We start from the raw sequence: 25,585 nt of genomic DNA, 5'->3' as shown, positions 1-25,585 counted from the left end.
CAAGCTTTAATCCAAAGCATCACTCCAGATTGCACCTGGCTGCCTCTGATCCTGTTGGATGCATACAAATGTTGGGGCTGAGCTAGTCAGGGATCAGTTTGGTGGATTTTATAACTTATGCAGCAGGGTGGAAGCTGGGGAGTACTGAGATGACATGATCAACCAACATCCACCATTGAGCATGTGTGATAGACTGAGAAATCTGTCAGTCATGAAAGCATGCCCCAATTAAGCCGTAACACCCTCTTAAAGCTGTACCACTGGAACTTTTATAAAATACCTTTTTGTCATATGTGCTGAAAGTGTCACACAATAGTACATGAGACATAGTCTGAGAGAAACATCATATCCCTCCTCCTAGTGCTTCTAATGGTGTTTGCTAGAATCCACCACAGATAAAACAACCAATAATAGCCGAGGAGTCTCTTACACATCTGCCAATCATATCAGTTAGCCAGCTAATCAGTTGTTGAAGAAATCTGTGACCTGGCCGCCATGATGAAAACAGCAGATCTAAAACAATGCCTACTGACCAGAGCAAAGGTTCTCATTGTACAGCTAACCAGTACAGTACAATATGTCTCTGAAAACATTTGAGGTGAGAAATAGGCAATTCAGTAACACATTTTTGATTCATATTTAATCAATGCTGCCTAGTTTGACAGTTTGACCACAGAAACGATTGACATGATGGGCAGCTGCTGTAGAGACTCCAGCTCTGATTAGTTGTTTTCTATGCCATTAGGAGCACTATGAGGAGACGTTTTTTTTTTCTCATGCACTACTGTCAGGATAAAGTGAAAGTTCAGTAAAAATGACAAACACTCATTTTTTATAAAAGTAACCAACTGAATTTTTGTTACCTATAATTGCAATACATCACCAGCAAAACACACATAATAAACAGGTAACTATTGATACCTTAACTTTATATGGAGGAAATTTGTTTTGAAGTTGGGGACTTTTCCCATAAACAAGTAAGTGTCAGTTTTGCTTTGAGAGCTGTAGCATGTTTTTGGGAGGCTGTGCATTTATTGTTAGGAGTATAAACTCAAAGACACTCAACTGAGATGAAAGCAGTGGACACTAAGAAAGGTTTTAAAGTGTGCCTTTGGCTATATTGTGCTCATTCTAAATATATTTGAAATCAAGTGGAGTGTAATTTTGTCCTTCCATCCAGTTTTTTTCAGGGACTTTTTCTGGGCTGCATATTTCCCACACATCAAGGTCATTGAAATGATAATATGTCAGTTATACTCTTTGTGTATTTACATGTAGCTGTTTTTTTATGAGGTGCTTTGCAATGCATGGCAGAGCTATGTACAAACTTCAACATCAAACCCAACAGATACTATCAGTCTTACCACTGAGGTCATTTCCAGGCAGAGACTTAATAACTAGATTGAAACTTAGACCGAAATCCTGATATAGTTCTTTCATTTACCAAACATTTAACAAGGGGATTTCCAAAGGCAATTGATTTAGCTCATCACTAATCCCTAATCGCCCAACCCTAATTCCTCTCCCTGTAGCTGCTCAGCCTGTCCAAGGTAAATGATCAGAGCTCAAAACATGTTTTTACCAACCCCAGGAACACTTGACACCTGACCATTCATAGGCGTCAAAGGAGCGCCCGCAGGCTAGAACCAGAGTTGGGACTCAAGCCTAGCTTACATCATTTCCTGCCGGGTTGGGAGCTGGCCGCAGCCACGCCAAGTACTTTGTTTGAGTTGGAAGTGGTGACGGAGAGCCCGTGTCACAGCGGAGTGTGTTTATGTGCTGTGGTAGGCATTAACGTGCTGTGAGAGATCCTCTGACTCGGCAGCTCTCAGTGGAAGCACAAAAAGCTGTTGAGGAGCGTGAGCTGTAAACTCCTGCTGCTGTTTGATGTTGGTGTGTGGCTGTAGTGGTGGCTCTGATCAAAACATTCTTGATGGGGTTGTAGAAGGAACACAATTGTAATACTCAGCTATGATGATGTAAAAATAACCAGTTTGAACGACATCAGTGGTCTCAATGCTGGTTCTTGCTCAGGATTTGAGAAGTCCATAATACCTATTTACAGGCCAGTCCAACAGGGGCGTGATAAAGGGCCGTCCCTGACATCAGATGGGGTCAGACAGAGTGGGAGTACAAAATGTACTGGCAAATCTGGCAGGCTGGACAGAAAATTATGGGCAGGGCTGCCAACATAAGCTGTGGCTTGTAGGCTAACTTTAGCATTCCACAAGTTCAAATTTATTCAAACAATATCTCTGTAATTAGCTTGATTCAGAGTGGACTCACTGACTGAGTGATTTTTTCAAGGCTGTATGTATTTGTGAGAGCAGATTAACAGCTTCTTCTTCACCGACATTAATATGGACCAAGTTTTGGCGCGACTGAATGAGGGTTAGGTGCCACCATATAATAAAATCATGAGTTGTGATTCATTGTGCATGTTAAAGGCAGGGCCATCTAACCAGTATATTATGTGTCTCTTCCACCCAGGCAGAACAAAGAGAGGACCAAAGCAGAGTCTGTGATGTGACTACAGTTTGACCAGATTTATCCAACGCATCCCTGAACATCAAACCAGTAAGTCATATTCCCTTTTTTTATTAACATCGAACATTTTGTCGATCAGAGATGGTTCCAAAAGTGTTCACCTGAGTTTCAAGATGTGGTCACGTCATTTAATCAGGCAAAGCTGCTGTCTGTTTTGCTGATGTCACTTAAGCTCAGTGAACAATTGAATATCAGTAATACAGGATGGCTTCACATTTTTAATCTTCATCAAATGGCTTGAAGTGACATTAAAATTAACAAGAAATTGGTAAAAACTACATGACGATTACATGAAAATTAGTATAAATAAATAAATAATAAATAAATGTATTAATTGAATTAACTAAATGGCATGGAAAGACTTCTTAAAAATTGTAATAATTCCGTAACATAATTTAAAAAACTTTCATTCATTCATTGTCCATAACTGCATGTCCTCGCAAGGGTCGCTGGAGCCAATCCCAGCTGTCATTGGGCACGTAGCGGGGTAAACCCTGGATGGGTTGCCAGACTATTGCAGGGCTGAAACAGATAGACAGGCAATCAGTCACACTCACACTCATACCTACCAGCAATTTAGAGTCACCAATTAATCTGAGCTGCATGTCTTTGGAATGTAAGATGAAGTCAGAGAACCCAGAGAAAACCCACGCAGGCATGGGGAGAGCATGCAAGCTCCACACAGAAGAGCCCCCACCCACAGTCCAAACCTTATACCAACCTGGATTTTGAACCGGGGACCCTCTTGCTGTGAGGCAACTGTGCTAATCACAACACCACCGTACCACTTTTCTAAATCTATTAATTACTTGCAATTAGTGAAGTGTTTCTTACCAGGTTGTTCATTGCTTTTTTTCCCCTGTGTTTTTGAAATAAATCTCACCAGTTTGTTCAGTATTCAAAGGTTTAAATACTTGTGAAAGGTATCTGAAAGCAAGCTGAAGCTCTTGAGCTCTTGATTTATTAGTCCATCTATGTTCCATCCTTCACCTATGGTCATGAGCTTTGGGTAGTTACAGAAAGAATGAGATCGTGGATACAAGCGGCCGAAATGAGTTTCCTCCGCAGGGTGGCTGGGCTCAGCCTTAGAGATAGGGTGAGGAGCTTGGACATCCGTGAGGAGCTCGGAATAGAGCTGCTGCTCTCGGGCATTTGATTAGGATGCCTCCGGGGCGCCTCCCACTGGAGGTGTTCTGGGCACATCCTACTGGTAGCAGGTCTCGGGCAGACCCAGAACACGCAGGAGGGATTACATATCTCGTATGGGCTAGGAACGCCTTGAGGTTCCCCAGGACGAGTTGGAAAGCATTGCTGGGGAGAGGGATGTCTGGAATGTTCTGCTCCGCCTGTTGCCCTCACGACCCAGCCCCGGATAAGCGAAAGAAAATGGATGGATGGATGGATTGTATCTGAAAGCAGCACAAGAAAAGTGACATCGCTCCAGGTTTCACAGAGTTATCAATATCCATTTACACATGAAAAATTATACTAAATGTAGCAAATAGAATTAGGTACCAAAGTCTGTACTTTTATGAGTTGGGATTGAATTTAGGCTGTGCTTCCTAATACCTGCAGCCCATTCTCATTCTGAACTCACAAACTAACTCCACTTTGACAGTGCTTTTGGCTTAAGTGCCAAAAGGCACCATTTGCATGTGCATGAAAGGCCACCGGACAGCATCAGGTGAGAACATAGCTGGACAGATCAGGTCAGTGTTATTACATGCTGGTGGATGGCACAGACAGCAGGGCCGCAACAGGTTGAGATGCTGCTGGTAATGATATAAGAAACACAAGGGCACCTATAGGGTGGATGGGAAGGGTGATCCATGGGACCTTCATTCAAGAGTCCAGCGTTTGCTTCCCGTCTGAATGTTATGTTGCTTTTTTTTGACCTTACCATGTGCGTCCTTAATAAATTAATTAATCCTAACCATCCGTGCCAGCATGTGTGTTAGCTGACCTTCTGGCATTGGTTGCCATGTGCTTGTGTTGTCTTAACATAACCACGTGCTGCGTAATCCCACTATATACATCTGTTGATGTCACGGTTGTGGAATGTAAACAGCAGATGCAGAAAGATACCTTGAACGTTTTATGTAGACGCAAGTTCACTGCAAAGCAGCAACATGGGATGACTTGGGATGAAAATGTGTTGGTACCTGAGAGTGCATCCAGATGGAGAAGCAGAATTGCATTTAATCTAATACTTCACCCTGCAGCTTGTTAAAAAATATATTATTTCAATACTGAATTCCACGTGTCAGAACTAGGACTGCTATTGTGATCTGTACCCAACCGAGTAGCTAATGTTGCTTAGAGTAGCTTTTTGAAGAACACTTTAAAATCAAAATTCATAGATTAGACAGAATACTTTGTTTTTCTTCTCTTTCTTTGTTTAGAGCAACTTCTGTCTCACAAATTATTCAACTGAATGAAGGATTATGTCCGTGCTGTCTGACTTTGGGCCACCTGTTGATGTCCCCCCGTGCCTATCACGACATCATCACAGCAATGTTGCCATTGTTGTCTCCAAGCCTCAGCAGAGTCGTAGGTTGATGTTGTGACGTGCCTTACTAAACCCACAGTTCCTGTTTCCATGCAACAAAAGAGGGCCTTTTGTTTGACTTACACACCCTTGCATTTTAAAATTAAACAAACAGTCGTGCTGTAACATCGGCGCAGGCTGCTACTTCCTCAAATATGATACAGTGATGTATGATGATGTGTGATACATGAAGTAAAATCGACCCACAGCCCAGTGCATGACATTAGTGCGTCAGCCTGGAGAGGGTGTGTGTGTGCTGCTGACTGTAAGTTGTATGACTCAGCAAGATGGATGTAAGTATATTTGTTGCTGGCATTACACCTACTAAGGTCTCTCAGTATAACTCAAGTTCCTCGCTGTCTTGTTCTGCTATCAGGGCTGAAGGGTTGCAGTCAATAGTTCCATCACTCAGTTTCAGAATAAATCTACGTGTGTTGTTCTGTATCTATGTCGTGGGCGACATGAGAGCTGAACTGGTTAAAATATCTGTGTGCTTTGGAGTTCGAGACAAAGTGTTTGTTATTTTGTAAACAGTGTCTGAAACAAATAAATGAATTCGGAGAGCAGCTGCTTCCCACAATTTTTGCTACTTTCCAAAGAATCTGAGAATCTGACAAGTGCATAGAATCCAAAATTATTTTCTTATATTCTCTTTTTTCAACAGTTTTTTTGCAACTGAATATAACGTCAGCAATGTTTTGATTTATTGCATGAAGATTATAAAGACAATCAAGACAGAGTTCCCAAGGTGGGATCAGGGAGGCATTGTGATGCAGGAGAGCCAGAAGGCTATGATGGCTGGCTTTTTCACCTGCTTTCATGAAAAAGGTATAAACACCTTCAGGCATGACTGAACAATACATAATGCAAAGTAGTTTGACCTCAGGAAGAGCGGCAGAGGATGTCCTGCTTTTGGAGACTGTGGGAACCACAAGTAACCCTGTGTTTTCAGAGCGCAGTGATCTTGAGGGTTGGTAAGGAACCATGAGCTGTGAAAAATACGATGGAGCCTGACCATTTAGAGCTTTGTAAGTAAGGAGGAGGATTTTAAATTCAATCCTGGATTTTTCAGGGAGCCAGTGCAAAGAAGCTAAAACAGGAGAAATATGGTCCCTTTTCTTGGTTCCCGTTAGAACACGTGCAGCAGCATTCTGCATCAACTGCAACTTCAGTTTTGTCTGAATTCAACGTCAAGAAATTACGGCTCATCCAGGCTTTTATGTCCTTAAGACATGTTTGAAGTCTAGATAACTGATCAGTTTCATCTGGTTTCAATTTACAGAGTGATTTCTAATTATGTTGCCTAGGGGAAGCATATATAAAGTAAAAAGGATTGGTCCAAGCATAGAACCTTGTGGCACTCCGCAGCAGACCTTAGTATGCACAGAGGATTGATCACTGATGTGGGCAAACTGGGAACGATCTGATAAGTAAGATTTAAGCTTAGTGCCGTTCCTTTAAGCAGAGGCGGGGCTTCCATGGTGGCACGGGGGGGGGGCACCTGCCCCCCCTGCAGTCTGATTGGCCACCCCGTGTGCCTCCCCAGTGGCCATTGACTCATCATAATGTCAATCATTGCGTTGCGTAAAGTTACTGACGCTGCATGATAAGACGGAAGCAAAGCCGGAACCTTGTTTGATTAGACTATGTTAAAAACTCATGAAGGCTTTTATTTTGGAAAAAGAAGGAAGTGGCTCGTCGGCTCCGCGCATGAACTCCTGTAACTTCACCAGTCACAGACTTTTTTTCGACGTGATGCTAATGGTGCACCGAGCTAGAGAGCCAAGGCCTTGGATATGGACGAGTTTGTAAGGTTGTTCAGCAGCAAACACGGCAATCGCAAAATACAGTTATTTTGAAGTGTCAGCACCTTCAAATGAGTGATACATTGAGTGGTACTTACTCTGATTGTGATACAGAACACATAATTGTTTAAAATACACAGTGTAAAGAGCTGAGCACTAGTGATTTTGAATATTGTTGTTGTTGTCCATTTCACTGTGAGAATTTGAGTGGCTGTGGGGAATTATTTTTCTAAAGAGTAACATGGAGTAACATGGAGCAACCTGTTCTTTGCAGAGCACTAGTGATTTTGAATATTGTTATTATTGTCCATTTCACTGTGAAATTTGAGTGTCAGTGGGGAATTATTTTTCTTAAGAGTAACTACTACATGGAGCAACCTGTTCTTTGCTGAGCCTTTTTTCCTCTGCTTGAAAATTGCATATAATTAATAAAATGAGTACATCTGGAACCACAAGGTCTGTTTAAATAATTTTGGTGTCATAGGGACCACTTTGAGGATTTGTTGAGATGGGTAATTATTAGTATATGTGTTACTGGTGAATAGTAAATGAAGATGAAGTATACCTAGCAGATTCAATGTGGCCAAGAAAAGCAAGATGAAAACATAAGCAATGTAATATTGAAGTGGGCAGCCTTCATTTTTGTTACTTTTGGGCGGCCCCCCCAGATTTATTGTCGTCACCCCCTGTGCCCCCCACCAGAAAATTCTCTGGACCCGCCCCTGCCTTTAAGGCCAATTAAGTGTTCCAGTCTGTGCAGTAAGATTTGATAGTCAGTGGTGTCAAATGTGGCACTGAGATCTAATAGGGTTAGACATAAACCAGACCTTTATCAGAAGCAATCAACAAGTCGTTCTTAATTTTTACTGGTGCCGTCTCTGTACTATGATAAACTCTGAAACATGACTGAAAGTCCTCGAATAAACTATTATCTTGGAGAAAGTCACAAAGTTGATGAGCAACCACTTTCTCAAGAATTTTAGAAATAAAGAGGAGATTAGATATCGGTCTATAGTTAGCTGAAACCTCTGGATCAAGTGTGGGCTTCTTTAGAAGGGGTTTAATGACAGCTACTTTAAAGGACTGTGGTACATCCCATTAATAAAGACACATTAATGATATCTAATAAAGAATTGTCTATTAAGGTTAAGGCTTCCTTAAGTAGCCTAGTTGGGATGGAGTCTAACAGGCATGTTGATGGCTTAGATGCAGAAATCAAATTAGAGACACAAACACAACCCCCTAAATCTTACACTCTGTGAGGACAGAGGGATGTCGTATGCTGTAAAGCCCTCTGAGGCCAACTGTGATTTGTGATGATGGGCTTTATAAATAAAATTGAACTGACTTGACTTGAATTGACTGGACCTTTCAATCCTTTTGATGCTTTGAGGGTACATCAATGACATTGACAATTAAAATAGAAAATAATAATATAAACACCCTAGTCCCCCAATACCCAAAGGATTACTGCTTAAAATTAATTTCTGTACACTTAATAGTTTAATCCATTAATTAACTGTCAGGACCCACATTTTTGACCTCCAGTCTGTGATCACTGAGCCTTGTGTGGTTAGTATTCCGGACAGTAGAGAGATATTCTCCTCGGTTTAGTAACTGACAGGTTCTGTAAGGTTTGAAGTTCTTTGAAGATATGAATGTTTCTTAATAAAATGTACCGAATGCATACCCACATGTAAGTGTTTTTGTGGGCCTTTGAGACAGAAGTCTCGCTGTGGTCTGACTGGTACCTGTTGCAGCCAGTGATGGGCCTCATGTACAAAGGGTGCGTACGCACAAAAACGTGGCATACACCCTTTTCCACGCTCACGTTCATATATACCATGGAAATGTGCGATGCTCCACACCAACTTCATGGCTGGGGTACGCACGTTTCTATTGCTTTTGATCCATTGGCGACACTTAGAGGTGATGCTGGGAAACTGTTAATAATGTCAAAACAATTACTCCTCTGGGTGATGTGCACATCAGAGACACACTGATGAACTTTTAACACATCCACCTGTCGGCAATTAGATGAGTGGATATAAAGCATGGGCAAAACGGTGCAGAAAGTAATGTTAATAACAATGGCAGCTTTAGCATTATGAGAAGATATTGCAAATAGCACCGTGTGAAGACAACGCATATTTAGAGACCAAGAAGATTTAATGGGCACACAATGACGACTGCCTCATCAGCCGCTTTAGGTTTTCAAAGGCAATCCTCTTGTAACTGTGCGCGGAGCTGCGAGGAGCCATGCGCTGCTTATGCCCATACAAGTGTTGACCACAGTGGGCTTACTAGCGACAGGGGTATTCCAGACAAAGCTGGCTGACAGACCGTGCCAGTCGACCCTGAACCGAGCCATGCCAGCTGTATAGGATGGAATTATCCGCATGTCAGCCAGGTATATCAAATTCCCATACAATGCCGTTGGCCAACATTAAAGCGCATTTTGCAGCGAGAGTCATACCCATAAACACGTGCGTTAAGTTTGAAATGACTTGATCAGCCTCACCTTTTTCCTTGCGCACAGCTGCGTTCATTTACAACAATAGTATATGATCTATGTAAGTGGTGTGTAAAATTAACAAATGGAAACTGTAAATCCATTTTGCACATAAAATATACCTATAGGAGCGTCTCCAACTCGCATTCTAAAAAAAAAAATTCTTCCCAGTTTTACTCATTGCTTATGTTTGTGTTATCTGATGGTGCAGAGAGGGGAGTCCTAAGTACAGGGCTTATTTAAATTAATCTACATATTTAAATGGAGTGCGTGGAGAGGGAGGAGTCTGGTACTCCTATAGGTGTGCTTAATTCCACATGGATGGATGGAATGTACAAAGGAAATGTTCTTGGATTCATGCATGTGCACAGTTTCATACATCTGGATTTTTTTGTGTGTACGTTCTTTACGTTTTCTGGATTTAAGTGTACGCCATGTTTCAGTAGGAAATCCACGCAAGTCTTTGTAAATGAGGCCCCTGGTGTTGCATACTGGCGTGATGGGAGTAATAGATTTTGACACAGACATGTGGGACTTCCCGTTGCTATTGATTTTTTTGTCCAGATTTGGGTGGCTCAGGTATGCTCCACTACTGCTGGGGCATCGATTGTTGAGAGCTGGTACTCATGAGAGTGGTTCACTGTTACTGAACAAACATTCTCAGCTTTAGTGGGAGCTGCCACTCCTATGGAGAAACAGGTTTAAAGAGTGAGCAGGAGATGTCTTGACCTCATGAGTCCATGCTGCAGGGTGCTGTGCTGCACTGGGTGTTGTTTTATTTCATCAGGCTTGAGTGAAAAAGTCATTAAGGAGAGAGCAGGATAAATAATTTGTGCGTCTAGAGAAGAAGATATTCACCTCTTTCAAAAAGGGACACATTACAAAATGATTAGTGGCATAAAATCAATACTAACTTCTTTAACTACTTTAACTACTAGGCCTACTTTGGTACCAGATAATTTGAATGGCTGAATTGTTGCAAAATGTTTATGATATACTGCACAAAACATACATTTAAAGGTGCTACTGCTACTCTGCTCTCCCACTGTATTCACATCTCCACACCACTGCTGCTCAACGTACAAATGTTTGCCAATTCATTGCCCATCCTGCATTCATGTTATTGTAGAGTGGACATACAGACTCAAGGTGGGTTTCCATTACAGATTTGTGCAAAATGTAAGCAATATTTTTGAAATGTCAATAAAACACAATCACGAGATGAGTGTTTCCATTTAGTGATATTCTGCAACTTCTCTGTCAATAACATTCCAAGAAGCATGGCAATGGATGTTCAGAATATTAGCAGCTTTATTTCTATTGCAGCCACTAGACTAGCTGTCTTTATTTCCAATCCAAGGTGATGTAAGCGTGTTATGTGTGCAATAATGGAAAGCCAACCCCTTCTAGAGGCCACAAATGAGGGATTTCCGGGAGGTGATAGTCCAAGATTTGTGAATTCAAAACTGCCAGAAGATCTGCTCAACTTTTGAGTTATGTGATGCAATATCACCTCTTGTAGCGCCTGATGCGTCATGCCTGAGGGAGCCATCGCATCATGTGAGCTATAAAACCCCCAAAAATATATCCATTGCAGTTTTGTTAAATATGGCTCTTTTGAATTGCCTGAAATACCACCAAATTGATTGATTGCGCAGTTTGAGGGTTAATGGAAATGCGCCTTCAGCATGTCATGTGTTGAATCTTTCTGGTAGACAATTAATTTTTGCAACATGTAGCTAGCTATTTGTTAAATATAGAGTACTTTGTGCAGTGGTGTTTCAAGATTCATTTGATGTAATCTATGGTAATCACGGGATATGGCGAGCTAGCTTGAGGTAACACCATGACTCGCTGACTGGGATGACTTTTACACGGACTGCTTGCTGGGAGGAGTGTGGCTCCAGAGTTGGTGCTACAGCACACCAACACCCCACATTGTCACTTTATAAAGTTATAGAGGCGAACAAGTAAGGAAATGGTTGCCCTGTGCAGTGATCCAGTTGGGGAGGGGGCGTAGTTCTTTAAAAAGAAAATAATTCCTTCATAAAACAAGGTCTGTTACATAGTTGTGATTTCTGGAACGAGAGTCCTGAGTTTTTATTTATTTATTTATTTATTTATTTGCTCTTTGAGCACCACAAGCTTAGGGCCATCTAGTTCCAGTAGCAGAATACTGGAAGGAGAAGTCAGATTTTTGTACTGCAGATTTTGTACTGCTGATGCCTCGACCACTCTGCAACTCACACTAGAACATTCTAGATATAAACAGCACTACAGATGAGAGGAAAAATTTGTATTTTTGTTTTGGAGTGAACTGTCCCTTTAAGGGGCATATTGGAAACAACAAGCTGCTGGTGCTTTATCATACACAGTCCATAACTTGGGGTGTATTTTCTCTCAGAATGTTGGATTGGTGCTTAGATACAGCTGTTTGTGGGTGTTGTTGTAGTTGAAGCTGAGATTTGCGTGTGCTGTGACATCAGACAAGACAAGACACACAAGCAGAAAACACAGCTGACCTGCAGAATTATTACCCAAACTGTAGTAAACATTACAGTTGACCGAATGACTTCTTGGTTCAACTTTGACCTACTCTACTTACTGCAGTGACTTCTACGGCTGTTTTACTTCCTGATGGTTTAGTTGTTTACAACTTGTCTGAACGTCCACCCATGTTTTGATAAGCTGGAATGATACATAAAGTAAGGTTCAGCCACTCAATAGGCAGCTGATGTTTAAGTTGGTTCACACTAAACATGTTGGGAGTAGTTTTATTTGAAATGTCGGGCTTTTATTCCTTTACTTTGGTTCTTTAAGGCATTCACTGCTCAACAGCAGTGAATGCCTTTATTATTAGATAATCCCAAGAAACCAGAGGAAATGAGTCTAGTGTGCGGAAAGACAGAAGATGACATCTAAAAGCCAACAGTTCCTCAAGCATGAAAATCTTTAAATGACTAAACAAAGCAGAGCAAGTCTCAGCAGTTCAGACCAGTGCTCATATCCACCTGTTTCTCCATCTGATTTTAATTGGTGAACACCAAAACAGGAGAATTACAGTCAGTGTGGACCAATCTATCTTACTGTCCTGAAGTCCAATGACAGGTTAATAAAACGTCTGTATAACAAGTTTACACGTCCAGGTTGACTTGGAAATTGATGTCAAGGCTTTCTACCTAACCAGCTCTTGGTAAATAGAAATAATAACACGCTGACAGATGAGATTCTTCATGTGTATCTCCATATATTGAATGCTGGACAGCTGCCAATTGTTTTTGAGAGAGGACTCTTCATTTGCACACAGACTATTTACACTCTTGCCAGCAGAACTCATGAATCTTTCACTCGCAGTCAATTCGCCTACACTTTCTAGCATAATACTCACATGCCTGCAGCACAGTCAGATGTCAGGAGGGATGTTTGGCTGCAGATGAAGAGATTTTTGTTGAGTCAGAGCAGTGATGTGTCGGCAGACAGGCGATTCCAGGAACGTAATGGCTCTTACTGTAACACACTGCTCATTTTGGGAAGTTGTCCTGGCATTAAGCCAGGAGGGAAACAGAGGGGAAGTCGAAGATTTACAATTTGGCTTGCGGTTAGTGCTTTTGCTGACTAACTCTGAGTGTGTATGTGTGTGTGTGTGTGTTTGTGTGTGCAGCCTAAATGCATTCATCACACGGTTGCTGTGTCTCTCCGGCAGCGAGGCCAGAGTGTTTGAGTTACATGACGAGGTGCTTTTGGCACCACATCGCCAATAAAGGCTGCTCTTTGTAATCTGTGTGTGAATGTGTACGTGTGTGTGTGTGTGTGTGTAAGTGTGTGTGTGTGTGTGTGTGAATGTGTACGTGTGTGTGTGTGTGTGTGTGTGTGTAAGTGTGTGTGTGTGTGTGTGTGTGTGTGTGTGTGTGTGTCTTTTCTGAGTCACTCTGCTTTGTGGGCTTCAGAAGAAGTGTGTCAGACTTAAAAACAACTGCAGAGTAATCCAGAGAGGCCTCAGGGGTGTTTTAAATGAGAGTATGTGCTGTGTGTGTGTGTGTGTGTGTGTGTGTGTGTGTGTGTGTGTGTGTGTGTGTGTGTTTGTAAGAGGCTGGGGGGATGAGTAGGTTATTGGCAAAGAAATTACTAAATATCTCACTTTACTGTAAGTGGGTGATGTGTCGAGATTATGTCATGACCTGTTTTCCTCACTTTCTCTCTCTTGCAACACGCACACACACACACGTGTGCATGCGCACACACACACACACACACTTTATCTCAATCACTCTCTAAACCCTGATATTAGCCTGTATTCCAGCGTGAGTGACTCAGACTGTCATGACGACATACCCATCCCTCCTCCAGTGTCACCCCGCATCACACCATACCAACCATCCATACATCTATTCTTCTGATATGAGTGTTTCTGTTTGTCCACTGATGATGCTGTTTTCCAGTGAACTTGAGATCCACGAGCAGCAACATGCTGCTACTTTTACGCCCACCTCAAATTGGCCTATTAAGATGGTTTATCTGTGTCCAGGGAGGGAGGCCTCTCAGCCAGGCCGGCCAGGCAGCGGCCGCTGTGCTGGGAGTGGGCTGGAGTTGTGATGTGTTCCGGGAACTGAGCCAAAACAAAGATAAATTCACCCCTCTGTTGGGGTACCTAGCACACTGACCCAGTGCTAAAAAGTGGAGCTGAAACTCTGCAGTCTGTTGATTGGTCAGTAGAGAATCAACACTCTGTACTCAGGGCTGGGCTGTGGCTGCTTTAACCATTGTTCATAGCGTGACAAGTTTTACATACATCAGTAAACTAAAACTATAAAATGAAAGGATGGTTGCAGCCTCTAGCAGCAATTTGAGACTGAGAAAAAAATCATTTAATTTACTGGGTCGACTGCTGGCAACTTTTAAGGTGGAACGTTTACTTGTAATGTTACTCAATGTATGAGCTGATGACGACAATCCATCAACACACCTTAAATTTCAATAAGACAACTGTGACCACTCCATCTGTTTTTACTCTTTCTCTCTTGGATGACAAACACTTCTGTAACACGTCAATCTGTAAACATTTAAAAAAAGTATATTAATTGCAAACAGATTATGTGAACTGCATATATTCTAATCATCACTCAGAGAAATAAAAAACTTGTTGCAGCATTGCTTCAAACAAATTTATTAAGGGATAACCCCTTGAGATGCATCATCTCGTCTTCCAGGGGGTCCTATACATCAAAACAATCAACAACAATACAATACAATCACTTACACACAGCACAAAACATACACTTACAGTGTGCACAACAGCTCCCAAATCCCTCCCGCCCATCCCACCATACCCCATCAGCCCCTAATCTGATCACAAGGGCAAAAAGAAAAGGTAAAAATAAATAAATAAATAAAAAGAAATAGTAATAATAGTTAATTAATTAGTAAAAAAAACAAAAAAAACAAACTAATAACAACAGCAGGGGGTCTGAAACAAGGATAATAGGGAAGTCTTAAACAGATGGAGGGAAGTGACAGATCTAATAGATGGCGGTAAATTATTCCAGTCAGAGGGGGCTTTATGTATGAAAGCACATCTACCAATTTCTTTTGAGGTTCTTGGGACAGAAAAAAACAGCTGATGTGAGTGTCTGACAGAGTAAGATGGTCGGTAGGGGACTAAATATTGTTTTAGGTACAGTGGATAATTAAAGTGGACACATTTATAAATAAACTGTAGCCAATGAAATCGTCGCCTACTGTTAAGTGGAAGCCAGTCAAGGGTTTGATACATGATACAGTGATGGGTTCTGTAGGGACATCTTAACACAAATCTACAAATACTGTTAAATGCAACATCAAGAGAGTGTAAGTATTTCTCTGATGTATTTTGGTATATGGTGTCAGCGTAGTCCATTATCGGTAGTAGCAGTTGGGTGGAGATTCTTTTCCTTACTTGAGGAGTGAAACAGTTTATGGAACGATAAAGTATGTTGAGATTACGATTTATTCTGTTTACTACAGATTCAACGTGTGGTTTAAATGTTAATGTAGTGTCGATCCAAAGACCCAGGTATTTGAATGTGTCCACTTTTTCAAGAGGGATACCATCATTAAAGCAAACATTCAATTCAGCAGAGTGATGTGCTAATTTATGACTGGTACCAAACAACATAAGACTTATCTTCTTTTTGTTTAATGATAATCTGTTATGGCTGAGCCAGTCCTGTACATTAATAAATTCAGACTGCAAGTGTTTCAATTTCTGATATATAGGTGCTTGATGTGTAGAGGACTGTATCATCGGCATACAGTTGAGTATGACAGCCAGAAGAGGATAAATATGGAGAACAAAAGTGGCCCTAAAGATGACCCTTGTGGAACACCCCTTTCTATGATTAGATAATCAGATTGACTTCCTCCACAATTCACACATTGACGTCTAGTATGTAAGTAGGAGTTGAACCACAGTAAAGCATGATGAGACAGTCCTATTGTATATAGTTTGTCCAGCAACAGGTAATGATCTACAATATCAAAAGCTTTGCTCAAATCTAAAAAGACTGCACCAGTGAATTTATCACTGTCTAGTGCTGATAGCACATCACTAGTAAATTTAAGTAAAGCTGTGGTTGTGGAGTGGTTGGGTCTAAAGCCCGATTGGCATTGGAGACAAAATATTATAGTCAGAGATGTGTTGAGACAATTAATTAAAAACTAATTTTTCAAAAATCTTAACAACAGAACTAATGATGCTAATTGGGCGATAGTTGTTAAGATCAAGCGGGTCACCCCCTTTAAAAATTGGGGTGACCTTGGCACATTTCCAAGATAATGGGAGTGCACTAGTAAATAATGACAGGTTAAATAAGTCTGCAAGTGGGTAGATTAGATTAGATTGCTGCTCTGGTGTACTCAGGCAGTGCTCTTGCTTGAAAAGGAGTCAATGCACAAACCTGCTATTTATAAATATTCCATAGAGAGACTGTCACTGCAGTCTGCAGTCCCATGCTGTGAATGATAACCAGGGTTCAAACTGCATTCAGTTTAATTCAATTCAATTCACTTCAATTCAATTCAATTCAATTCAATTTGCTTTATTGGCATGAATGTTTGTAAAACAATATTGCCAAAGCGTCAGATACAATCAAATGATTATGTAAATAAATACAAGGGAAAAAAAATCAAATAGTGATATTCAAATCAACAGCAATCCATTGGATAAAAAAAATAGATGCATAAATAAAAAAGAGCAAGAACATTTTGTTTTGTGTGTGTGTGTGCGCACGCGCGCGTGTGTGTGTGTGTGTGTGTGTGTGTGATATGTCTACTGTATAAAGACGTAACAAAAAAGAAAAAATTAAAACAAAAAGTGAGACATGCAGGAGAAATGAAGTATAAACATCATGTCAGGTTGTTGTTCAGGTTGCACACAGATCGAGGGATTTAGGTATCAGTTTGTAGGTTTTACTTTTGGTTCCAGAAGTACTATACTGAAAGTTTTGGATCAAATCAAGCTTAAGGTTACAGGGAAGATGGATACATCTGCAACTTGGATTATAATTAGTCTCTAATTCCTCTTGGTTGTGTTTACACTTGACTTTCGACACTTCAGAACATCTTCTATGTAATTCGCCCAAGACGCATGAAGCAGCTAATTATACTTATGGGGTGCAATTTGTTTGTTAAGTCTCACATGATGAGACTTCATAATGTCCGCAGGATGGATCCACTGTCTCTGGCAGTTGATCATCACAGCCAGTGGAGACTGATCCACTGTGTAATGTAGCTGGAGTGGCTATGGGAGCTTAGGGCCAGTAGTGGGATTTACAGTGTTAAGAACAGCTCCTTTATTGTGAGACCTCATTAGGCTTTATCAGAGTTTGTATTTATGGCTTATTTAATTATGCCTGTAATATGCTTTCAATATCACTGCTGTGTTACTTTGCGCTCTCACTCCTGACAGTCCCCTGCAGAAAATAATGCTTAACAAACATGCTGTCTTACACGCTGAATTGTCACATTCATGTCATCTGGGTGTCTTTTTTTTCCACGACAGCAGTTAATTATGAGTTAAAGTAGGTTTGTAACCGTGCCGTGAAATATGGCGTGAAATGCAGAGTCGGCAAAGGCCATGGTAAACTGCAAAACACAGTGTTATTCTGTCTAAGTGTGTCTCTGTGTAGTATCTTTGTCAGCTGTGTGTCAGCTGTGTTGAGTGTGTGTGTGTGTGTGTGTGTGTGTGTGTGTGTGTGTGTGTCACTGTGAGGTGTAGCTGCCTCGCTGACTTAAAGTACCGTTATGCTCCTTAGCTCATATTGATGCTCTCTGCCGCTGCCATCAGCAATGCTTCCATTAGCATAACTCTGCACACCGGGGCTCATGCCCATCTCCCTCTGGGCTTTTACTCTGCACGACCTCCGCCTGAACTGCACCGCTGATGCACATTAACACACACAGGAACCTCAGGTTATACACACAACTACAGCATGAGCTGCTTTATGGTAATGTCACTGATGAGAGGAACAGCGGTGGTCTGTCTCAGAGCCTGACTTTTATCCATAAATCCACACATTGGTTAACAGTAATAAAGGGCCATATAGCCAAACGCAGCGTGGGATTACAAACTGTGTCAAAGATAAATTGTACCCAGATGAGACATTACATTGGCTGGAAGGCTTCGGATTGTTTGGAGGTATGGAGGTATGATGCAGTCGGGTAAGAGGATTTGTTGCTGTAATATGGAATAGACTAAAGAGGCCTTTATGACAAAGGGTCAAAACTTTCACCCCAAATATTTTTCCTCATGTTAGTAGTTCCCATTTGGTGGGTCGTGGTCTAAAAGTTGGTCACAGTTAGGCTTTGACAGAATCACTGTATACACAATATATCAGGGTGTTTAGAAATCCCAAAGGTGTGTTTTTAAATACCATCATAAATACAGGTACATCTTTCTTTCTATTAAACGCATTGTATGTAGTGCACGGCATGCACCACCAGAGCTCAGTCTCCAGTCTGTACTGATGTAACAGGCAGATAAACTGAAAGACACAGTGGCACCTATTGGTGAAGGGAGAAGTTACAGGACTGTAAACAGCTTGCATCCAGCAGGCAGAAAGAGACTGTGGGGAATATCAGCATGATTTTTTTGTATCTAACTAGGTGAATTAAGGATTTATTTAGATCAAACAGGAGCTGGCGATTGTTTGAAGAGTGGATTTAATAACTAGATTACTAGCAAGCATAACCATGATGGTTTGGATGACCTGGTTTTGTTTCTGCCAAACTTGAATGAAGTGTATTTTATGATGAGTTAACATGGTGATTAGGCCTCATCAGTCCTCCATGACCACAATCATTAATAATAATTATTGATACGACTTAAATATTGCTTTTCTAAGTAGTCAAAGATGCATATATATATGTGTATACATATATATATATATATATATACATACATCTAAAAGAGCTGCAGAAGTCCCTGTGGATTTCATTATGACTGACCCCTTTCATTCTGACTCATATCTGGGCCAATGCTTAAATAAAACCATTATGTAATATAGCTCTAAGTTTTGCCAGTATAAAAGTGAGGCAACCAATGAAAATTGGCACCATCTACGTTTGGCTTTTACTGTACCAGAAATTTGTGGTTTTCCCTTTTCAGTTGGCCAATGGTGACGTGGCATTGCAAAACAAGTTAAGCCAGGTTAAATTTATATGCCTAAGCCCTCTGCATCAGGACCCTAGCAGCAACACAGTGGTTTCACTGAAATGATTAATGGGGGTGTGTTTTTAATACTGTGCTAATACTTGTCTGCACACTGGCACATATTGTTTGGATGCAGAGAGTAGCAGTGTCAGCCACTGCATTGTGTGACTTTCGGCACTGACTGGCCCACATCGTTTCAGGAGGATGTTATCAGTTAGCACAGGAGCTCACTGATTCAAAGAGCAGAGCAGGCATTTGATAAGCAGGATAACAATTTGTTATTATGTGCGTATAATATGCACACACCCACACACACACACACACACGCGCGTTTCCTTGAACAAGCACACATTCTCCCCCTCATTGCACACACCTGTATGTATGGCTGCTCTCCCAGTGATGAATGGGTTTGTGCCAGCTTTCACTCTCCGTTCCCAGGAAATAAAAGAATTCCTCTTCAGTTTATCAGTGTTCTTTAGGGAACAGCTTGAGGAGGGGATTATTGGTTTAATCGATAACAACCGTTCAGTGGTGACGGCTCTGTGATTCACCGTCTGCAAAACCCCTCCTTTGAGTCCATCAAGCATCTTCCCCCATCCGTGTTAGTGTCAAGCTGCTCTAGTTTTCCTGGAACAGCTACATGTGAACAATAAGATGGCTCACGGGGGGGAGGTTTCTTGACGGGAAGGGAGGATCAGTATCAGGCCCGTGGCCCTGAGGTGCCGGATCTGCCTGCTGGAGAAGCGGTCCACTGGGAGTCACCAGAGCAGAGGGTGATTAATGGTTTTTAATACTGCACATGCAACCAAGTCTGTCTTCTTTACAACTGGAGGGTTTCATTCCACAGCAGCACAGAAAATACCTTGTTCAGGAAATTAATGATAAGAGATATTTATTGATGATAGTTACTCAAGGCATCAGTGTCTAACCTGGAGTCCAGGCACCTCCAGTTTATGAGAAATACTTAATTTTTTCTCTCATTACTCACTAGAAATCAAATCCACAATGATCCCCCTGTCTCTTTAATTTCCCCAAAATCTAATTGTTGACATAAATTAAGCCTGCTTTAAAAACTCCCCAGGTGGGGTATTGTCTCAGATAGCGTGTTGATCTTAAATTCTATAAAAGCCTGAGAATGTCGTGCTAAATGTCTTCCTGTGTTTCATCCTGTTGTTAAAGGACCTAAGCACCTTATGTGCACCAAAGCACATGCTTAGGAAAGGAGCCTTGAAAAAAAGCATTATGTGCTTATAGAATGATTCCTATTTGTCCATTTTAGAGCTACATTCCTACAAATTACAAATTTGCTGGAATTAATGCAATTTTTATTTCTTGTTTTTTTAAAGTAGAGCTTAAATGTGGTTTAGATGCCAACCACAAAACGTGATAGCAGTCATAACCATGGTTGCAGTAATCATGCTAACAATGCCAGCCACAACTGCTTAAAGTGGAACAGAAATTTGAATTCGCCTCACTGTTTGTATAAAGAAATACAAACGATAACTATACTGCAGCTTTTGTGCATATTTTTGAAAAGATGAGATGTACGTTTTTGGACATATTTATGGATAAATCCCATGGCCAGCCAACAGTTGACAGGCATTGACAAGAAACAAGCTGCTGTGTGACTAGCATGTCACAGCCCTGAAATGTCACAATCCTCTTACGATGGCTAATGATATCCTACAGATTAATGCCCCGCAGATGATGTTAAATCCTTCACATAAAGTAAAATAACATACTTTATGTAAGTGTAAGGCTGCCTTCTTCCAGCCTCAACTTTGTAAGCTCAATTACTTAAGAGCTGTGGGTAAGGACAGCTCAGAGACAACATATTCTCAGTTTCCCCATCACTTTAATGTCCATCAGTAGGGCATCTGCAGCTCAACAGCAAGGTGATCTCTCTTATATCTCTCAGCAATCTAAACCATCCGTGACCTTAATGGGAAGGTGCACCACATTATGTAGTTCCTAATTTCAATTTATAGTGGAGCTTACAATATGAATTTACCATAAATGAAATTAATTTTTTTGTCTAAATAAATCAGAGAATAGAATAAGATTATCTACCAAAAAAAACCAAAAAAAAAAACCAAATCTTCACAAAAATAAATTTCATCTTACCTACGTAAGTAACAAATGTTTGGTTTAGGCAAGTAAAGTCACTGTGGTTAGGTTTAGGAAATGAAACATGGTGATGACATACCTTAAAATTACTTACACAGTTCACACAGTGCCAAACATCGGCCTCCTGGAAAAAGTCCTGTGTTGGAGAGTCCTGTGTTTGGTGACCCTTTGATCACCCCAACCTGCATCCTGAGGGGACTGCTCTCTTCTTTACTCCCATCAGCGCATTGATGACATGGTTGCAGGCTCCTTAAGATGTCAGTTATACAAAAATTTCTGGCTCATGATTACACATTTACATACATTGACATGTATGAAAATGTGTTCATTACTTGAAAAATGTACGATAAGTGCATGAGAATAGCCGGAACATTATAGAGTACAAATGTTGATAGAAGATGTCTTCCACTTTCTCATGCCACCCATTCCCAACATTTGGTATGAATCAATACGTTGTTGTCTCTCATAAAGTAGAAGGAAACACGCTAGGCTAACTAATGTTTGCTCAGAAAGTGTTAGCTGTCCCTGCAGAAAAACATACAAAACTTGGCGATGAATGCCTTTAAGTGCTCAGTGCTGCGCCGCTAGCAGGGAGCGTTCCCACAACAACTGGCAAACATTATTTACAAGTTCCAAGAATGTTTTAAAGAAAACATTTTAATTTAATGTTTAAAGAACATTCTATAGCTATGTATCCTTTTAAATAATGCCCCTGTAATGTTAAAAGCTGACTTAAATGTAATGTTATAACTGCAACATTCTTAGGATGTTCTGGTGATGTTGAGAGGTGACAGGCCACAGAATGTTTTTTTTTCTTTTTTTTTTGTTTTTTTATAAAACATTCCCACAATATTACATGAGAGCAAAGGAAGAACAATTTCAAAACAACATTCAGAACATGTTATTGAGGCCTGAGATTACAGAATTTTTAAATGAATAAATGAATAAAAAATGAAAATGTAATCTAATACGATGTTTTTCAAATTTTTTTTTTTTTTTTTACATTTTTGGTGTTTACACAGAATTTTTACCTGAACTTTGAATTGAGAACATGTTAGGAACCAAAAGATAACTTGCTGCTTAGAATGTTACTAAAACATTTCAATGGTTGCGTTGTACCATTCTCAGAACGTTTTTAGAAACAACAAAACAGCAAAAGCGTTAGCAGGGTCTGCTTTACATGATCTCCTGAGATAAAAATGGCAAAGAAAGCTGAGAGACACCTTCACTGAATCAATGGAGAACCCCAGTAATGAGTCCTAAAACCAGGAAATGAGTCAGCATGTCAGCACCTCCAGTTCCCTTGTCTCAAAGTCAGTGTGTTTTTGAATGGATTTTTGGTTAGAAGCCTGAAATAAGGTCTGCAGTTAACATAAGCTGAAGAAACTTTCAGGTTTTGTTCTATGTCACAAAATAGGTCAGTAAATACAACACTGTGAACTTTGAAGCTTTTATGTGCCTTAAAAAAAGTGGTTGCTAACAAATAGCTAAATTACTCTACAGAACATCATCGCATCAAGCCTCACCAAACACATTTTTACAGCCTGGTTGCAGTGTAAGCTTAAAAATAGCTTTTCACTTCTGGTGATAACAGTAGGCTTCAAAATCCTTAGAGTGGTGTTCATTAATTAACTTTTTTTTCTGAACAAAAAGTGTAAGTATCGTAAATGTTAGTTTACCACTAAGTTTAATTTCTGCAATGATCCAAAATCCAAAGGAAAAATCCCATAGGCTTTTTTAGGAGGGAACCAGGGCAATGTTAGCTTCCAGGTTGGCCTACAGAAAAACGTCACCCCGCGGGCACTCTATAGAGATACAAAGTTCTGACATCACATTAGGCTAGCCTTTGTGCAACTAGCTTTTTCTGAAAAAGTGAAATGCATTCTTAGAATTTGCTTTCCATATTTCAAGACTAATTAGAACCACGACAGTACTTAATGTTAGTCAATAGCCCTTTGTGATCAACAGATTATAAGCATTTGGTGAGGGGCAGCTGTGGCTCAGGTGGTAAGGTAGGTTGTCCCCTAATTAGAATATTGGCGGTTCAATCACTGGCTCCTCCAGTCAACATGTGAAAGTGTCCTTGGACAAAATACTGAACCCAAAATTGCTCTCAATGGCTGTTCCTTCAGTGTATGAGTATGTATGATTGAAAAATTAAGTAGTGGGGTGGCACCTTGTAAGGTAGCCTCGGCCACCAGTGTGTGAATGTGTGTGTGAATGGGTGAATGTGACTTGTAGTGTGAAAGCGCTTGAAGTGGTCAAAAATTACAGCAAAAGTGCTATATAAGTGAAGGTCCATTTACCATTTACATTACACTTTTATAACTCTAACCCAGAAGTTGGGTAACAATAATGCAATATATATGTTTACAGTGCAAGTTGACACTAATGTGTCAGCTAATTGCACCAAATGGCTTTCTGTCATAATCACCACAACTGTGAGGTGACCAGTCTAACAACTGAAATGAAAATGCGTTCATCTTGTTTTCCTGTAAAACTCATCATACTTGGACAACAAAATTCCCATTTTCTCATTGAACACATACACACATGCACACACAACACACACACACACACACACACACACACACACACACACACACACACACACACACACACACTCTGTCCTGCATGCACATGGTTCTCTCCCCATTTCTCACCTGAAGGTGTGTGATGATGTGGTCAGTAACAGGTGCTTCAGACAGTGGTGCTACAGTGTGACTAATAGTGTATTCGATTAATGCTGCATATGCCCACGTTCCCATCCCTCCATCCATTTATTCATTCACTTCTCCATTCCTTCCTCAAGGTCAGCTCCAGTGCACAAGAAAGCTGCAGTTTACAGGATAACATGATGATTCAGAAAAGACTGATCTTTGACCCCAAAAAATAGACTTGTTATGAAAGGAGGCCAATTATGCAGTGGAGTATTGCACAGTGACTCAGCAAAACTGGAACCAAGGGAGAAAAAAATAAATCTTATATAAACTTGTAGCCGTCACCATTTAACGTCATTTCTACCTCTTTCCCTCCAGGCGGGGAGGCAGCGTGGACGCATGGAGAGGCAGCAGGGAGGATGACATCACTGTCACCCATGGGAGCCAGGGCCTGCCATTCATGCCAGCGGTGTGTATGTGTGTGTGTGTGTGTGTGTGTGTGTGTGTGTGTGTGTGTGTATCTGTGGGAGCCTCTGTCTCTGTGTGTCACTTCCTGGGAGAGAATAGAACAGGAAGCAAGAGTGAGAGCAGACAACAAGCGCTCGCCTCACCTCCACAAGGAAGCCTTTCTCCCAAGAGAGCAAAAAGGATGGACGTGTTTGTGTGTGTGTGTGTGTGTGTGTGTGTGTGTGTCCCACACTCAGTCCTGCATTCATGCAGGGCAATGGTGTTAGTTTGCGTAAGCCTCTACTGTTTCCATTTTCTTTTAGTTCAAGTCTGAGTCGTCTGAAAGCTTTCAACAAATTGTGATCACTTTCTTTAGCAGACAGTGGTGTGCACAGACTGTTGAGGGGCAGGGCCAGCTTGGCAGAGGGGCATATGTGTGATGTGGGGCCATTAACCCATTGAAATCTACTATACACACACACATATATATATATATATATATATATATATATATATATATATATATATATATATATATGGTATATCTATCTATCTATCTATTCTTTAGGTAATTTTCTTGTCACCTTCCCAAGCTGGTCACTGACTTTTTCCCCCCATGTATTGGAAAGAAATCAAACCAATCTGCTCATGTTTCAAAGGGTTAAATAGCTTGTGAAAGGTGTCTGAATACAGCACAAGAAATCTGATGTTGATGCAGGTTTCAAAGGGTTAAAGTCTGCTGAGACATTATGACAATAATGAAGCATTTCAGTGTTGTAGCAGGGCAGAGGAATCCAACCATCTGTTATCTGTACCTGTTAAACCTGTTCAGGCTCACAGCAGAGTGACAGACAGGCTCTATGTCACATTTGTGTGGTGTTGTGTTTGGTTGCTATATTCATCTTTTAAATCAAATCAGGCACGTACGTTTCTGTAATGTGAGTAACGAAAGAAGATGTGAGTTGTGGAGACAGAAATGTTGAATTAACCCTTTGAAACCTGAGCAAATTAGCTTATTTTTTTTTAGAAACATGGGAAGAAGGCAATGAGCAACGAAAGAAGAAATGACCCCAAAATTAGCAAGAAATTAGTTTAAACTACAAGAAAATGACCTGGAAAAAAAAGTTGCTCCAGGTTTCAAATGGTTAATGTTATTCTTAAAAGTTAAAAGTGTGCAAGTTTCAAGAGAGGGGTAGCAAGTGTACAGACAGAAGAAACTAAAACATAGCTTGTTATTTATTGTGATTCACTGTC

General features: G+C 40.7%; 1 long non-coding RNA gene across 1 annotated transcript in view; it reads left to right on the top strand.

Moving 5' to 3' along the window:
• The window catches only part of LOC121961252 (uncharacterized), a 97,596-nt gene extending 72,771 nt beyond the window's left edge, over positions 1-24,825 (top strand). Inside the window, exons 3-4 of the long non-coding RNA XR_006107035.2 lie at positions 2,491-2,577; positions 24,263-24,825. This is a non-coding gene — a long non-coding RNA (uncharacterized LOC121961252). The remainder of the gene's footprint in view (positions 1-2,490; positions 2,578-24,262) is intronic.
• Positions 24,826-25,585: the final 760 nt, after the last annotated feature.

This window comes from Plectropomus leopardus, chromosome 22 (assembly GCF_026936395.1).
Source record: "Plectropomus leopardus strain MGB_pleo_1.0 chromosome 22, ASM2693639v1, whole genome shotgun sequence".
NCBI classification, from domain to species: Eukaryota; Metazoa; Chordata; class Actinopteri; order Perciformes; family Serranidae; genus Plectropomus; species Plectropomus leopardus.
This window is presented reverse-complemented; position numbering and strand designations above follow the sequence as displayed.